Genomic DNA, 9472 nt, shown 5'->3' with positions numbered 1-9472 from the left:
AGTGATTTGCCTAAGCTCACATAACTAGTAAATACCAGAACCCAGGTATAATCCAGTATTAACTCCAGAACCTAAGCTTTAAACCACTCCCTTACAGATACATAACAATATTAATTGCAATGCCTCCTCACCTCTGGGTGGAGAGCTCTTTCCAGCTGTGATATTCAACTCTGTCGATCTGAGATAGATGTTACCCATCAAAACAACTTTGTGAGGCAGACAGCAGATACAGGGGGAATAAGGAACATAAAATGCCTGGGGCAAATACTTTTTATCTGCCCTCACTTTGTTACTAGCTGAGGTTTCTAGGAGTAGCAATGCAGGAAAAAGACACCTAACTTTGAGAATCAGTGTGCAGGTGTGTCTGTGTGTATATTAGGAAAGTACACACGGCCCAGAGACACTTGGAAAGGGTGTGGATGAAAGGGGCTTACAGTCATGAGTGGGGAAAGAATATGAGACCACAAAAGAAACTCCTCCTCCACAGAGTACAAGACCAAGTGCAACAGGTCCTAATAAAGGGAACTAAGGACACAGATGATAGGTTCTTGGAAGAAGAAGAATATAGGATGGTGGTTCACAAAGTATGTTCCCAAATCAGCAGCATCAGGACCACCAGAGAACTTTGTTAGAAATACAGTCTCAGGCCCCACCCAGACCTATAGATCCTAAACTCTGGGGATGGGTCTCCGGCATCTATAGCTTCACAAGCCCTCCTGGTCATTCTGGCCCATGCTGAAGTTTGAGAACCACTATTGTAAGATGGGCTAACTGGGTAATGAGCAAAGAGTGCCTACTTAAGTTAATGTTTATCCATACAGTGCTCATGATTTAATCAAAACCAACAAGGCCCAAACCAAAACAACCGAAACATCCAAGAAAAGAATATTGGTTAAATAAATTATGCTCTCTCCATAAAAATAGGATGTCATGAAATCAGCAAAAACACTGATGAAGATGAATGTTTTCAATATTATAAAATGTAATAAACTCATTCTTATTTTAAAAAGTGTTATTAGTGACTACTTCTGGATGGGTGAGATTTTAGCTTTTTTAAATTAGTCTTCATTTTCTTATATTAAAAAATGAGTATATACTTATTACTATTGTAATAAGAAAATTAGTATTATAATAAGAAAAAAGGGTTTTTAAAAATATAATTTTAAATCCATGCATGAGACTGAGACTAGTTTTTCACCATCAAGTCATGGGCAAGTATGTGAAATCCCAAAGTAATAGATAATGACTGTGAAAAGCAACAAAAATGGCAAAAATGCAGCCAGGCTGGTGTGGTGCAGTGGTTGAGTGTCAACCTATGAACCAGGAGGTGTCATGGTTCGATTCCAGGTCAGGACACCTGCCTGGGTTTCAGGCTTGATCCCAGTAGGGGGCCTACAGGAGGCAGCCAATCAGTGATTCTCATCATTGGTGTTTGTATCTCTCCTTTCCTCTCTGAAATCAATAAAAATATGTATTTTTAAATGACAAAAATACCTGGGGAGATCATCCCGAAACACTTATTTCCCCCTTTGAAGAGTTTCTCATATGAACATTGAAGAGTTGGACTTTTAAAATTGTTCTTGGCTTGTCATGTCAACAATCGCAATCAATCCCTGGGCTGGTGGCTGGAAGCTAGGAAGGCAGATTCTGTTCCTGGAGCCTTTGTTCTCAGGAGGTCTTGCCTCCAGCTTTCTTGAGCTTTGTGGGAGTCCAGGCCTAGGTTTCCCACTTTCACACACCTTGGCTTTTTTTTTTTAATGTTTTTATTGATTTTTTGAGAGAGAGAGAAAGGGGAAAGGATAGAGAGAGAGAAACATAGATGAGAAACATCATTGATCAGCTGCCTCCTGCACGTCCCCTACTGGGGATCAAGCCTGCAACCCCGGGGATTGTGCCCTGACTGGGAATCAAGCCAGTGACCCCTTGGTTCATGGATGGACACTCAACCACTGAGCCACACCAGCCAGGCAGAACTTGGCTTTTAAATGATGTGCTTCAAAGTTCTGCCTGAGGAAAAAAATAAAAAACTCTACAGATTTTTGCTTTAGTGACTTAAGTTTGAATATGTGGCTAATAGCTTTTCAGTGGTTGATGTACCAGTCAGATTAGGTTAGGTTTTGCTGCAAGACTGGAAAACAGAAATGTCAGTGGCTTCACACAAGTGAAGTTAGGTTTTGCTCACACTGCATGTTCAGTATGGGAGGCAGTGGGCTCCGTTTTACAGCAAATCTACGCCATCCTGTGATGCAGCCATCTCAGCACCCTGGCTCCAGGGCTTGCCAGGGTGCGAGAAGAGACTGTACAGAGAATGGTGCGTGGAGTCTAAAATGCTTCCACTCGGAAGTGACACCCATGAAGACCATTCACATTTCATTGACCGAAGCAAGTCAGACATATAGCCATGCCCAACTTCACAGTGATGGGGAAGCACAACCTGTGCCCAGAAGGAGAGGAAAGCCCAGAACCCAAAATAGCGGTGGACAAGCAGTAAAGGGCCATCATTAGATATCAACAAGCAGGTTCTAAGGTGTGCCCATTTCTTGGACAAGTTGGGTGAATAACTCATCCTGATTTGCTCAGGATTTCCCCACTTCTAGCACCAAAAATCCCATGTCCCAGAAAAGGTATACTGAGGTACCAGAGAAGAAGTTCTTGTCCTTGAATTAGTTACAATCTGTTTTTTTCTTTTGTTTGTTTGTTCATTTGTTTTTGACATTAGACCTACACCTAGGGAAAAATGGGAAGCAATGCAAACACGTTATAAAGCTAATGTCGAGTTGTATTCTCCATGTATTAAAAGGAGATAAAGAGCCCATGATGGATGGGGATGGGGAAGGAGGACTTCCTGGAGGAATATTAAAACCAAGGGATATTTATGCCAAAGGGAATCCTGGAATCTCAGGTTGGCATGGCATCTGACGCTTCCCTTCTGTGGCTTGCAGCTCAAATCTCTTTGCTAATTTCCTTTCTAGGTGTTTGTGGAGCCTATGATCAAATACTTCCCGTGTAGGAGGAGCCATCAGCTATCTCGCCGTATCTAGGGGGAAGAGGAGAAGCAGGGAGGAGTAGTTACAAGAAGGAGGAACAGTGTGAGTCAAGTCTTGGGGAGTCGGGGAATGAAAAATTAGTGTTGGTAGCTAGGTTGTGTGGAAAGAACAATAGGGTTTACCCAAAGCCTCTTCCATTAGAAAAGCACAATGTGCCCATTCATAAAAAGTTGTGCATAGAACCTCAGGCAGCTCAGAGCCCCCTGCAGCCCATGCAATGGGGCTGTGTCTGGATCCAGGTTAAGAAGCTCTCAACTCAGTGGTTGCTAAACATCTTTCTAGCTCCCAACGCTTCTTCTGTTACGATTCTTCTGATCGAGCCCAGTTGATTTCCAGGTACGTGTTGTCTGCCCAGAGTGACTTTCTTCACCATTCATCCCTGTGGGTTATAATTCTACCTGTGTATCCAACAGCAGCTCAGATGACTCCCGCCGAAAGCCTTGCAGCACCTGTTCTACGGTTCTCTTAGCGCACTTGGCAGCGTTCCTCTGAGTTACACTTGTTTATGTGCTCTGCGTATCCTCCCTAATGGGCTAAAGGTTACACAGCTCTGTCTCCTCCCTCCTCACCCCACCCTGTACTTAATAGATGGTGGCAGAGATTTGCAGTCACCTTATTCAACTTTCATTCTCCCCTCTTCCCTAGTTACCGGACCCTGATAGTCTCTGGGACAGCAATGTGCTGGGCTCACAGGCTACTTACTCAGCTCCTCTTGCATCTGGGGGCGGCCGGTGACATGTAAGGGGAAATCACTGGTTGGAGCTTCCAGGAAATCTTTTAATAGGGGAATGACTCAGCTTGGAGCGGGATCCCTCTTTCCTTGCTCCACACCCCCCTTTTCCTGCTTGGAATACAGACACGATGGCTGGATTCCAGCAGCCATTTTGTTACCCTGAGCAAAAAGATGGGAGGTGCCTTTATCTCTGATGAATGTATGGAGCCCCCGTACCAGCTTTGATCAACTACTTCCTAACTTTTTTGCATAGTAGAATAAATAACAAATCTGTTTAATCCACTGCCATTGAGAGTCTGTCTAGTGAATGCAATGTCTAACCAATTCACAGTTACTAATTTAGATTCGTTATGTTGAATTGAGTAAGAATAGTTTTCTCTTAAAGACGCCCTGTGTAGCCCCGGCTTCAGTTCTGGAGGTGGGAGGTGAGGCTCTGAGCTGAGCTTTGCCAGCCTCTTGATGGAGATGTTTTTGACAGCTTTCTCTTGGAAGATACATACAAAGAGAAGGAAATGAGAGGAAACCTAAAGTCGTTGAGTCCTTATGCCTCTACTGCAGTGTTGCTGAAGGAATGGGCAGGTCATTTGCTTCCGATCATCTGGGCATTGTTGGTTAAAGCACAGTTTCCCTGGAGCCCTCTCTCCTTTCCCCTCCATTGAATCGGGGCCTGCAGGACTGAGTCCGAGGAACGTTCACACTAAAATTTGAGCCTCATTGGTCAAACGGTTGTGGTGGGTCATCCCAGCAGGGAATCAAATCGCTACATTAATTATACTGAACTGTGTGGAATTGAATTAATGGGGAAGTCCTTTGAAAGGAGGATTGAGTCTGAGTAATGCTAATGATCCAGAAGCCACCCCTGCCTGTTGTCCCAGGAGACCTGTGGTTTGGGATTTGGGACTGCCTTGGGAGAGGTGGCAAGATTCACATTACCGCGTCTCTCTACCAAGCGTCGATTCATGCCAATAACCATTGGTGAGCACTTTCTCTGTTCAGTGAAGTTCAGATGGAAGTCCTAGGGCTTTTCTCTCGGGAAAACTGTGCACATCACCTCTTTGAGGGGGTGCTGGGGTCTGGAGGCTACTAGAAATGAGCAGGAGTGGACATTTCTTTACAGCAGTGGTTCTCAACATGTGGTCCAGGGATCAGCAGCAGCAGCAGCATCTCTTGGGAAGTTGTTAGAAATGCAAACTCTTGGGCCTCACCCCAGGCCAGCTGCATCAGAACCTGCTGGCGGAGGGGCCCAGGGATCAGTGTTTCCCACGTCCCCAGGGAAGTCTGACGCATACTTACGCTTTGACCTTTCTGTTCTCCGCAGGTCTGACAGCCGCTTTTTTAATGGGCACTGAGATAAAGGGTAGAGTGGAGTCCAGGAGTCTACAGGGGATCCCCGTTTTCCATGTTTGAGCATCCTTAGCTGGGCTGCATGACTGGTGTCTGAGCCACTCCCACCTGCACCCTCCAGGTGAAGCACAAGGGACTGCTCCTTGGCCTCTGAGCCATCTCACATCTAGGGACTAAGAGTCACTTTCTGGATAGGGCCCTCTGGTGAGCAGCTTGGTGATATAAATGTAATCGAATGAGCAGGACTCCAACACCAGCTGGGGGCTTTCAAGGCCCAGATCAGAGATGGGTATTCACTTGTCTGGCTGCACCTAAATCAATAATCGACTTGTCCCCTCCTACAACCCCCCTCATATCCCTTATCATAGGACTGTGTTTGCACCTTCTGCATTTCCTACCCAACATCATGTTGTCAATTCCATTCAGTTCCAAACATATTTACTGTGTAACCTGACTCAGTGGGAATCACAGTCTCCAGCAGCCTACCTCATTCTTGAGTTGAAAAATAGTTTTCCACCTATGTCACCTGCTATTTAATTACAATTTAAGCAACTGCTTTTCACCAGATAACTGCCCTAACCCCTCCCTTTTGGAAAACCCGGTGTTTCCCGGCCCTGGTCTCACCTTCCTTGCTCACTCGGATGGGAGTGTCTTACCCACGTGAAACTAATTAAAATGAGACGCAGAGGATGCCAGGACAGGGGCTGTGTTTTCCAAAACAAAAATTGGAAAACGTAATTTAGCAAAGGAATTTATGACATTTATGTTTTTTATTGACTTGATTCATTCATTTATTCTCTGCCAACATACTGGAATTCTGGGACATCTCAAGTAATGAGATGGGACAGGGAGGTAGAATATTTGTCACCGGGAGGGGCCCAGAACATATGAGAAATATGATCGAGGCTCAGGGCTTAAAACTTAAGTGTCTACAGGGCCGGTAGGTACATCAATGAGGAGAGGGCCAGCATAAGACGGGCTGGGGTGCACGCTGGGAACCACGTACCCTTCAAAAGGAGCACAGGTGGTTGTGCGGCAGTGGATGGGCGTTAGAAGGAAATGAAGGTCTAGGCTGGCCCAACCTTCCAGTTTTTCAAGAGAAACTAGAAATTGGGGTTTCTTAAATGTAACATCTCTCTCTCTCTCTCTCTCTCTCTCTCTCTCTCTCTCTCTCACACACACACACACACACACACACACACACTTACGCAGGCCAAACCAAATATTTAATATTTGCTGGAGGTTATATCACCTGTGGTCCAGGTAGGCAAATGATGTAACAAGGCCTGTGGGAAAATACTATGAAAGCAAAAGGGATCTCTAATTCGATCTGGGGGAGGAAAGGGAAGAGCAGGCTTCACCGAGGGGGTGATGTTTGCGCTGGGCTGTGTGGATTACATATGGGTTTCTCTTGTCAAGAAAGTGGGGAAGTTTAACTATGTGAGGTCATGGGTGTGTCAACTGACCTTACTTGTAGTGATCATTTTGCAATGTAAACATGTAAACAATTAAAATAAAGAAAAAAAATTTAAGAAGAAAAGAGGGAAGAAGACTCATGCCCAGTGCGGTGTGGCTGTTCAGTGGGGGAGCTCAGGGGCTTCGTGCGGCTCGAGTGCTGGGTGAATGCAGGGAGTGAGGGAGCACCAGATGGACTGCAGCCCCCAGGTCCAGCTCAGGCCCTGCCCTCACTGAGCTCCCAGCCTGATATAATATAGTAACTACGGTGGCGGTGGCATGTGCAAGGCCGGAGTGTGGGGTGCTGCAGGGGTAGGTGGGGTAGGCGGAGAGCAGTTTCCTCTCCTCTCAGCCTGGGAGGCGGCAGCTAGCAGCCGGCAGTGTTGTGGTTACCGGGGCCTTGGGTTACAACACATGTTTGTTTTTAAAAAACGTTGCAATACCTTTTAAATCAGGGCCCTGGACAGGATCCAAGGACAGTAGCAGGACCAGTCCCCGTGGCGCTTCTTAAAGAAGCAGCTGCAGGGGGAGGGAGTCTTGGGAACCTGGACTGCGGGGAGGGCCTGTGTTAGGCAGGGCTTGGAAGCCGGCACGGCTGAGAGTAGATCAAATCTCCAGTTCACCCCACTGCCCTTCTTCTCCAAGGCGCTGTGGACCTGGGACACTTGAAGAGGATCAGTCTCCCAAGCTGTCTTGGAAAATAGAAGCCGTGGGCGCAAGCCCTCAGGAATGTGAGGTCCACATCCTTCCGAGGAAAGACCTTCCAAATCAGCGGTTCTCAACCTGTGGGTCGCGACCCCGTTGGCGGTCGAACGACCCTTTCACAGGGGCCGCCTAAGACCATCCTGCGTATCAGATATTTATATTACGATTCATAACAGTAGCAACATTACAGTTATGCAGTAGCAACAAAAATAATTTTATGGTTGGGTCACAACAGGAGGAACTGTATTTAAAGGGCCAGAAGGTTGAGAACCACTGTTCCAAATGGTCCAAGGTTCAGGGGTCCAGCTTGACCGGGAGTGGGTGCCCCATTTGGGGAGGCATGCGAGCAGAGACTAACATTGGTAGGGCCTATTGGAAAAGGCATGCCAGGGTCTGCTGAGGGCATGGATGCTCAGAGCCATTTTGATTGCGACTGGAAGGGAACTTGGTCCCTTTTCAAAGACAGAAGTGACTCCTCCAAGGAGTCAGGACGGGGATTCATGAGACTCCCACGCTGGAGTACTGTTGCTGGGGATGTAAAATGGAGCAGGCGCTATGGAAAACAGTATGGAGGCTCCGCAAAGAATTCAACGTACCCGGCAATCCCACTTCTGGGTATATATATTGACATCAGGGTCCTAAGAGATGTCTGCATGCCTGTGTCCATTGCAACATTATTCACAATAGCCCAAACGGGGAAACAGCCCCACTATCCACGACAGGTCATGGAGGACATTACGCTGAGTGAAATTAACCAGCCACAGGAGGACAGATACTGCATGATTCCGCTTACATGAGGTTTCTAAAATAGGCAGCCCAGAGAAGCCGAGAGCAGAAAGCTGGTTCGAGAGATCTGTGGCACAACCTGGTGCCTTAGAGTTAACAACACTCTGTTGTGCACTTAGACCTTTGTTAAGAGGGTGGAACTCATGCTCAGTGTTCTTACCACAAAAACAAACAAAGGAACAAAAACAAAAACAAGGCGGGGGGGGTGGGATTTTTGGAAGTCATAGGTATGCCTATTAACTTGATTTGGTGATGATTTCTGGGGTGCATGCATGTGTTCAAACTCACTGAATTGCATACATTAAATATGTGCAGTTTTTTTGTACACCAATTGTACCATCAAGAAAGCTTTTATTTTTTTTTTTAAGAGAGAGGAAATGAGAGGGAGAAAGAGAGAGAGAGAAACATCAATTGGCTGCTTCCTGCAGCCGCCTACTAGGGATTGAGCCTGCAAACTGAGCATATGCCCTGACCAGAATCGAACTGGCAACCTTTTGGTAAATGGGATGATGCCCAACCAACTGAGCCACACTGGCCAGGGCAAGAAAGTCACTTAAAAAAATTTTTTTTTTCATTCTGATTCTTGGCTTGCTATTGATTTGCACTTGACCCTGGATAATCCACATACATTCATTTCTCTGGCCTCACATCCTCACCCTTCCATTTACACAGTGTCTGGCATGGAGACACTAGTGAAGATTTGTTGAATGAATGAATGAATGAATGAATGATTTGGGTTGGGGCTGAAGTTGGATAGGGATCAGCGAACTTCATAGTTTACAGAAAGTTCCTGAATTATTCACAATCATGTGCATATAAGCAATTAAAATTTTTTCTGGGTAGAGGGTTTATAACCTTAATCACCATCACTATAATTTATTGAGGATTTATTATGATATGCTAAGGTCTTCACGTTTAATCTTCAGGAACTGTGAGGGAGATTGGATAGGTTACTAATTCCACTCTGCTGCAGTGGAAACTCAGGTTGGGGAGCAGTAAGGACCTGCTTAGGGCCGGATGCTGGATTTGAACCCAAGTCCACCAGGCCCCACAACCTGAGCTCATGGTGAAGCACTACAGCTTCTCAAAGAGATCTGTGACCCCAGAAGGTAAACAGGAACGTTCTATGGCTCTAGAGTTCGACTTCTCTGCGGGCCTGCGGGGAATGGGGAGGAAGGGGCCGAGGTGGAGGAGGAAGAAAGCTAGCGAGAGCAGGACCGCGCCCACGCCAGCAAGGGCTGCTATTTAGAGCCGCCCCAGAACCCCTAGGAAAGGATGATAAGGGGGCGGGCAGGGAAGAGCAATTGAAACAGGAGCCCCAGGAGGGGGAGGGGGCTCTCTCCTCCCCCGCCCCCGCTGCCTCAAGCTCACCCTGTCGCCTGATGTCTAAATAAGGCTTAGA

The sequence above is a fragment of the Myotis lucifugus genome, unplaced genomic scaffold, assembly GCF_000147115.1.
Source record: "Myotis lucifugus unplaced genomic scaffold, Myoluc2.0 scaffold_56, whole genome shotgun sequence".
NCBI classification, from domain to species: Eukaryota; Metazoa; Chordata; class Mammalia; order Chiroptera; family Vespertilionidae; genus Myotis; species Myotis lucifugus.
This window is presented reverse-complemented; position numbering follows the sequence as displayed.